We start from the raw sequence: 9,232 nt of genomic DNA, 5'->3' as shown, positions 1-9,232 counted from the left end.
TCTCCTAAAAATATGTACATAATCAATATCAGACACAAATAATGAGACAGATGGAGTATTATTTACTATTTTATATTTATAATAAATGATTTCTAAAAAAGTTATTGGAAAATGTTTTACACATAATCAAACATGATATAATAATTTTCAGAAATTATTTTTCAAAAAATATAATTTATTCTACACAAATCATTTTTCAAAATCTTGTTTTTTTGGTGAAATAAACCCTATGATTAAAAAATAAAAATTGATTGTACTTGAAATATTTATCAAGAGCGTAACTTTTAAAGTAAATCGAGTAATATTTTAGATTAAAATAAAAAATATTATATTTTTCATAATAATTTATATAAATTGCATAATAACTACAATTACACCCTAAAAAAATTAATGTGAAGATATTTTTAGTTACAACCGAAATTATTATTAATTATGTAATTTCTTAGAGGAGACATATAATATTTTAGGTTAAAACTCGTTCTAATGTAACATTTTCGTTTGTAATTGAAATTATTAGCAATTATATAACTTTTTTTTAATTAATCACTGATATTCGATCTATTGACCGATTAATCTAGATCGGTTATTGTAGAGACGAGGGTGACCCTCCTAACCTAGTTTGCTCCGTTCGTTACAATATAATATTTTCAAACCTCTGACCTTATTTAAAAAATCTAATATCTCATCCACTAGATCAACTGATGTTGTTGATATAACATTTTTAAGTTAGACAAAACATCATGTTTAAATTAAAACCGTCATATTTAAAAAAAAAAAAAATTATTCCACTCATCGCAGGACTGCCCTATATTTTCGGACATGACAATGAAAAGATAGAATCCCGGGTTTTCTAGTCAACACAAGAAATTTTAGGCAACGAAACGTTTAAAACGCTATCACATATGATTCGTAAACGAAAAATTCACAATAAAAGAAAGCTGAAACAGTAAATACTATGTAACTCAACTCGTATGTAACTCAAAAGTGAGTAAAGAATGGGGATTTGATTGATCAGTTATGGATTCTTCTTTCACTGGGGAAACTCAAAAGTTCTCGTCCCAATAACTTAATCAACAACCTCCTCCTTGCCATTGCCATCGCCATCAGAAGGGCATTGGATTAGCTTTAAGATATTTACTACTGCGCCCATGTCGGGCCGATTCGATGGCACTTGAGATGCACATATTAGGCCAAGCTTTATAACCAGGATCGCCTCCTCTTCCGGGAAGTTATTCCCAAGCCTACCGTCAACACATTCTTCCACCCTACCATCGCCGAGCGCTCCCCTCACCATGTCGGTCAACACAACTACATCATCATCCATGTATTCCACCGGCCTTTTCCCTGTTATCACTTCTAGTACCAAGACACCAAAACCGTAAACATCACATTTCTCGGTTATTTTCATCGTCTTGCAAGCAAATTCGGGAGCCATGTATCCGAGTGCACTCTGGATTCTGCTGCTTAAAACGCATCGATCTAATGTTGGCAACAGTCTTGCTAGGCTGTAATCTGCGACCTTGGCCTCACCATAGCTATCGATCAATATATTACTTGATTTGAGATTGTAGTGAATGATATTCATTTGGTGCAAATAGGCCAGACCCTTTGCCATCCCAAGGATAATGTTGAATCTTTGTTGCCAAGATAGGCAACTCCCGGGCCGGTCATGGAGGTGCCGATACAAATTCCCGCTCGGAACGAATTCATAAATGACGAGTTGCAAGGAAGGGGTCCAGTAATATCCTTCAAGAGCTACAAGATTGTGGTGCCTAATCTTTCCGAGTGTTCGTAATTCTCTTTCGAACTCCAACTGAGACTTGATCAAACTCGAAACAGCCAGCTTCTTGATGGCAATTGCCCGCCCATCACGAAGGATTGTTCGATAAACGACTCCTAACCCTCCATGACCGAGCTCGCAATCCTTGTTAAGCAGGGCATTGGCCCCGGCAACAAAATCAGCATCCCCTGCAAACATTACAAGCTTGCCATATTTTGGATCATTGTTGGGAGAACAACTAAAATCTTCCGCACCTGATAACATGAGCGCTGCACCGGCACGCGACATAGAACGGACATGGATATTGAGGAGTGTGATAGCGATTACACCGACGACAATGAAAGCTGCTGCACCAATGGCAATGAGAGTAGAGATGCTGAGCACAATTTTCTTGCGATGGTGATTTCGGGAGGAGCCGCTGATGGAGTCAGATGAGTTAGGGTTGAGAACAATGGGCTTGGGATGGACAGCCGGGCAAGATCGGTTGACAACCGAACCACACAAAGATGGATTTCCGGATACAGATGAAGTAGGGATGGTGTTGAAGAAGCCACCAAGGGGAAGTTCACCGTGAAGATGGTTGTGAGAGATATTGAAGAACATGAGTTGTGAAAGATTGGCTAGCTCTTTCGGTAAGCTCCCGGTTAGGTCATTCGACGACAAATCTACATACTCGAGGTTGCTTAAGTTCGGAAAGGTGGTCGGGATAGAGCCGGATAGGTTGTTCTCCGATAGACTTCTGTACCATTTCAATAGAAGCCATAACACAAAATGAATAAGAATGTTAGAAAAGCCAATTTGTATCTATTTAACAACAATCTAAGCAAGTAGCCCAGGTTCCTAACAAAACAATGTGCTAATGTAATCTTCAAATAGCAAATGTATAAAGAACTTACAAAGTAATTAGTGAAGAACAATTGACTATCTGAGTTGGGATTTTCCCAGATAGGAAGTTCCTTTGCAACATCAACACCTCGAGCGAGACTGCTCCACCTATCTCGGACGGGATGCTTCCGTTCAACATATTGTCACTTAAATCAACAACTTTTATGGCCTTCAATTCTCCTATGGTGGTCGGAACGAAACCGAAAAACCGGTTCCTTGACACATTAAAGAACATCAAGCTGCTAAGAACCCCAAGCTTTGATGGGATTTCACCATATAAAGCATTCGAAGAAAGATCCAACACTTGAAGAACTTGAGCAAATGACACACTAAACATCCATGATGGAACCTTGCCGATGAATCGGTTCTTCGAAAGATTCAGTTCTTTAAGTGACTGAAGATTTCCCAGAGAAAATGGGATTCTGCCATAAAACTGATTTGCAGAAAGATCCAAACTCTCAAGACCAACCAATTCTCCAATCCAACCAGGAGGTTGTCCCTGTAAAGAATTGCCTCGTAAGCTGAGACAAGTACACGAAACAAGCTTCCGCATTGAATCAGGGAGAGTACCAGAGAAGTAGTTCTCACTAAAATCAACAAATTTCAACAACGAACAGCTCCCAATGTCCTGTGGAAGCCTCCCAGAGAACCTGTTGTTTCCCAAATTTATATGCCTCAGATCATAAAGATTTCCAATCCCTTGGAGGACATCACCTTCCAACAAATTACCATAAACATCAATCGATTGAAGGCTCCTCAAAAACCAAATCCCAGAAGGCAACTGCCCTTTAATCTGATTATATGACAAGTTAAACTCTTCAAGGCCCCAGCATGAGCTTAAAGACTCAGGGATTTGCCCCGAGAGGTTGTTTCTCGCGAAAGAAACCGACTTCAGTGACCCACATTGCGAGAAGAACTCGTCGGGGATCGATCCATACAAGGCGTTTCCACTTAGATCAAGAACCTGCAAGCTCCCGATGCGAGAAAGCTCTTAGATTACGGTTCCCGTGAGGTTGTTGTTCGAGAGAGAGAGAACTTTAAGGAACTGTAACCTTAACAAACCTCGGCCGACGTGACCCGAAATAGAGAGGCCATTGAGGTGAAGTTCATTGACCCTGTAGGTAATGGGGTCACATTTGACGCCCTCCCAGTTGCAGGGATCGTTGTCGTCTTCACTCCACAACTGAAGCTTTGCGTTTGGGTCTTGGAGGCCTGCTTTGAAGAAGATTAAACCCAGAACATCGTCGTTGAAACTCGGCTGTTGATTTCACAACAACTGCACCCAGAACAAGAAAAACCAAGACTTTTAGCAGCATTTTTAAATGGAACACAAGTATGCTAAGCCTCCATGGTAATGGATTGAATGGAAGCTACAGACATATTGACAGGAAGTGTTTAAGTTGTGAAAATGGAAAATCACAAAGAGATGGGTGAAGGAGGTCTTTTTGGCGCCATAAAGAAAGGATTCCCCGGACCAAAACTGACTTTTTTTTTTGCTTGGAATTTTGGTGTTGGTTTTCAGCTAAGAAATAGGAACCTGCCGAAGAGATAAATAGTAGAGTTTGGGGAGGGGGGGGGGGAGGTGGCGAGGGGGAAGGAGAAGCAATAAAGAGAGAGGAATAATAGTTAATGATGGCAATTGGGTAGTTGTGTTGGGTTCCATGTAATGAAGAGAGACAGCTGAAGTGGGAAGGCAGAGTAGAGCGGCATTTAATGCTTCCGTGGCCTCAATAAAAGCCGCAGGAAAGATGGGTTTTTTTTTTTTTTTTGGGGGGGGGGGGGGGATTACAATCTATGGGATCACATTTTTCAAAGGACTTAATCTAATCTAATTGCACTGATTTTCTAGAAATAAAAATTGAGGTTTTATTCACGATTTAGTCCCACGATTATACTCATTTTCTATTTTGGTGCTTAATGTTTTTGTCTTACTAATACTCCAAAAAAATTGTTGAAAATGTAAGTTATTTCCAAACCACATCAACAATGTTTTCAGGGTTGAATGAAGGAGAAACCTCAATAAAAAGATCAAGCAATATATATATATAAGATAAAAGACATAAAAGAACTCTCCATCTACATACATAAGGAGAGGAAATTAAAAAACATTCCACATAATCATGGACACATAACTCTTACATAAAAAAATTAATCATCATAATATGTGAACTCGTCGAAATTTATGTTGAGTTCTTCAATTCTTAGTAATTTTTCTTGATATTTCTTATCATCTCACGAAACAATGTTTTTGGGTTACTTCTTATGTGTCAACTATGTATTCTAATTTCGTATTCAAACTCGAACCACCAACATCAGCCTTAACGAAATTTGCGTATAACTCCTCATTAGATATAGAATTGACACAATATGTATCAATCATCCTAGTAATGTTAGCATCATTGTTGAGATAAAACTGTTATGGATAATATAAAATTAAATAAAGATAATCTTTCGTTGTTTCCGGTTGAACCTTTTTTAGAATATTGGTGATCAATTCATCTAGTTGAATGTTTTTAATGACGTTGAAAGATTTCCCATCGTAATAAACAATCACAGATAAAAGTTTCCACAATCCTAAATGCATATACTGTGAAATCAAATGTGATGTTCATTAAGAATGTTTCACGTATAAATCATTTTTTTTTGAGTTATCAAATTAACGTGACCTATAGAATGTATAGTGCAAACTCGTACTGGGTTAATTTATTTGAACTTTGATGTGATTAGAGAGTATTTCAAGCACTCAAATATCCATGTTTGTACGTTACTGTTGCATGTTTATCTATCCATCTTGATTACATGACATACATATATAACATATACAGGCTTGAGATCAGATTCAATGTATAAGAATATTAGTTTCATCTGATCGCTAATGAACGAGAATGGAATGTGGTTAACCATGAAGCTACGATGCTACTAGATCCTTCATTACGTTGCAAGTTAGAAGGTCGTCCGTAGTGCCGAAACTTGGTGATAGAGTTTGAGGGGTAACTTAAAACTTTAAAAAAATCACAGGTTTAAATTAATTTTTTTTTAAATTAAGGGTTTAATCTACATTTCCCCCTAAAAAAACTAGGATCTAACTATTTTTTTTTTAATTTGAGAGGCCTAATGAGAATTTTTAAATATAATAGGAGGAAGTTTATTTAAGAACATTAAAAAATTTTTAAAGTTTAATAAGAATTTCTAAAAATGTTGAGGGAAAAATTAATTTTTTTAAAAAAATTTATAAGGATCTAAATTGTTATTATTTAAATTTTGGGGGTCATGGCCCTACTAATCCTTCTTAGATTTCGAGGATTAAACTAATACATATATTAAAAAAATATAAAAGATATGAAACAATGTGCTCAATATATAACTAAAATGCACCAACAAAGTATGTCATATTTTATTGGCATATCGCAATTAAGAATCTTAATATTTTGATTCGTCATTTATAACTTGTTTTTATTGATATTGTCACGGGCCTTGATATTTGGGTCCTGGACATTGGTGTAAGTGTCTGCTAAAGAGGTTATATGAAGAATTTGAGCTTGCCAAGGCCACCGAATTTGGCTCATCACTTGGAGAATGATGTGGAGCCCGTTCACATTGACCGTGCAGAAAAGGAGAGTGACATCATATCCGAAAATGATCACAGGAGCTCGGTAAATATGGTAAGAGACAACAAATCAGGAAGATATTATGGGAGAATTTTACCATATCCAGTGTGAATACCTATCCAAGGAAATAATCCTACTAATGGATGTAACTATATATGATTGGGTTGAGTTTCCTTGATTTAGGGGATCTTGTATTAATTAGGTAGATCTTAGTCTTTGATGTAAATCGATCTAGGCCATTGATTGAGAATAAGCTTAACTATAAATAAAGAGCCTCTCATCCTCATTTGGATAATCTTATTCCATTCATTCTCTTGGGAGAGTAATAAAGCTTTGAGGCATTTACTTTAGTTTTTTTTGTTATTTGTTCTTTATTCTCTTGGTGATTGTTGCCTCTCTTGGTGGCTATGAGTAGCCACGCTTGTGTTTGCACTTCCACACTATAGTCCAACCTTGGTGGCCTGGAGTAGCCACGTTGGTATTAAAGCTTCCACACCCTAGAAGCCTTGAGGGCTTGGTTCCAACCTTGGTGAGTTTGCATGCTCACTAGGCTTGGGTAAGGCTTACTTTGTTGCAGAAAAGACCCAAAAGTGTCAAGAAGCGTCTAAGGCCACAAGACCCGTTAGACCTTAACTTTGATATTGCAACAGTTTGGGCTTGAAGGTTTCGAGGGCATGACAAGTGGTATCAGAGCGAGTTGTTGTGGGCAGACAATAATCGTTTCGTACGTGTTTAGTGGAAGGTGGTAAATCGGGTAAGTTTGATATATTTATTGTATTGTCAATTTACTTTAGTATTTAAGTTGGCAAGGATTTGTGCTCGAGCTAGTAAGGGTGATTGAACTAGTTCGTGAAAAAGAGTGAGAGATAAAGCACAAGAGAAAAGGAGTTTCCACATACAAAGACAAAGAAAGCCATGGTGGTAAACGAGAAGAGAGTCCGATGGGCTCGAGATTATCGTCGGTATCCAAGCATAAGGATGCCATGATGAGTTCCCAAGAAATCCTTAGGCGGTGAAAGCACACTGAGAGGAGTTGGATCTCAAGGTGGAGAGGCTGAAAGGTGGAGCTCAAGGCATGTTTGAGCGAGATAGTACGTTCACTCATGAAGACGAGGAGAGTCTTGATATGGAATAAGAAGAGGGAATAACAATAGAGAGATATGAGATTATTTGATGGAAGGTTTTTCTTTCCACATGGAGAGGCTTATCAAGTTGGAAGAGATCTCAACTTCGTGAGAAATGAGGGTCATAAGACTTGAAAAAGTCAAGGAAGAGACCATGGAGACCCAGGGTGTTGTGGAGTTTCGCCTTGATAAAGTGGAGTCCATGAGGACAGGTTCAAAGACTAGACGCACCGAGTTCTCAATGAGTTAAGAGTTGGTTAGAAGGAGTAATGCCCATGAAGGCGAGGTGATGGCTTTGAGATACGAAGTGGATGAGCTCAAGAAGGAGCTGCTCATATGCAAAGGAGCAATAAGTGAATGGGGTATGCTCAAGACCTTCTTTGAGGTACTAAGACCAGGGGATATGCTCGGGGGAGAGCAAGGTGATGACCAGAGACTTTCAGAGGCCATATATGTAGCCACAAAGATGACCGAGCTTGCGAGAGACAAACCAACTAACATTGTGTCGTCTAGGCCCATGCCCAGAGATAGTGGCAACAGTGGGGGAGACCAGGGAAATGTGCAGCTGGGAGATGGTAAAGGAAGCTCTTTGAATAACCAAGGTGAGCCATCGACTATTCATAGCCAAGGAAAGCCATTGTAAAGAATGGCAAGGCTAAGTCCAGTGTGAAGAAGAATACGAGCAAGGAAAAATTAAAGTGCTACTTCTGTGATGGTCCTCATTTGATTAGAAGATGTCTCGAGAATAGTCTCCTTACTACCATCGTCAAGGGAATTGATGAGCTAGAAGGAGGAATAGCAAGACTGGGAGCGATTGCGTGCGTCAATGTCATCAAGAAAGGAAATGGAGCAACTATATGTGAGAAAGAAACCAAGCCACGAAAGGGAGTTGGATCGATTACGAGTGTCAATATGGCCAAGCCAAGAGAAAGACGAGGTGTGACTGCGGGTGTAAAGGTAGCGAAACCTGAAAAGAGACTCGACGTGATTGTAGATGTCAATGCCGCTAGGCCAGAAAGTGGTGCGACTACAAGTTCCAAAGTAGTTAATCCAGGATTGAGATGTGATGAGACTGCATATGTCAAAGTAGTCAAGCACGGGAAGATACCCGGTGTGATAGTGTAGGATAAAGTCATCAAGCCGAGGGTGCAGAGTGAGCAAGTTTGCTCACAATATGGCATGATAGAGGTATGGTCCAAATTTAGGCACCTCAGGCATAAAGGGACACTTAAGGAGTATGTGAGCCGATTCAGAAATCTCATGCTCAAAGTCCTGAGTTTGACTGAATAATATGGGTTCTTCACCTTCATGTTTGGATTAAAGCCATGGGCGAAGAAAGTTTTGGAGCAAAGAAAAGTCAAGAAGTTGTCTAAAGCCTTGGCAACCGCCGAGTCTATAAGAGAATTTGGCGTCAAGAAGAGCAAGACTTCCAAGGCAAAACTGAAAGCCGAGAGTAGTGGCAAAGGAATCCGTGAGGAAGACAAATCAAAGGATGAAGAATGTAGCTCCTCGAGTGGCAGTGAAAATTCACTCAATGATGAACCAGATGGCGAGTCTAGGGAAGATGTGTGCAGACTTGGAACAAGTACAAGTGTCAAAGATGCTAAGTTGAAGGAAAAAGTTAAGCAAACAAAGGGTTGCCAATTAAGATGCCAGAGGTGTTGCAAGTTTACCCGAGTGGAGCTGAGTCATCCAAGGTGATGGATGAGCCCGAGATCGAGTTGTCCAGAGAAGAGGACAAACATAGGATCAAAGAGGCATTGAGACTTGGCTCAATAAGGTTTGTTTCTACCAAGGTGAGTGGAAGCCAAATGCAGGAAGGGTTGTCCGTGTCC

The 9,232-nt window shown here is 39.2% G+C and overlaps 1 pseudogene; it reads right to left on the bottom strand.

Annotated features, from left to right (window-relative positions):
* Positions 1 to 1,003: 1,003 nt before the first annotated feature.
* LOC120126131 lies at positions 1,004 to 7,378 on the bottom strand (annotated as a pseudogene).
* Positions 7,379 to 9,232: the final 1,854 nt, after the last annotated feature.

This window comes from Hibiscus syriacus, unplaced genomic scaffold, assembly GCF_006381635.1.
Source record: "Hibiscus syriacus cultivar Baekdansim isolate YM2019G1 unplaced genomic scaffold, ASM638163v2 tig00110450_pilon, whole genome shotgun sequence".
Classification (NCBI taxonomy): domain Eukaryota; kingdom Viridiplantae; phylum Streptophyta; class Magnoliopsida; order Malvales; family Malvaceae; genus Hibiscus; species Hibiscus syriacus.
This window is presented reverse-complemented; position numbering and strand designations above follow the sequence as displayed.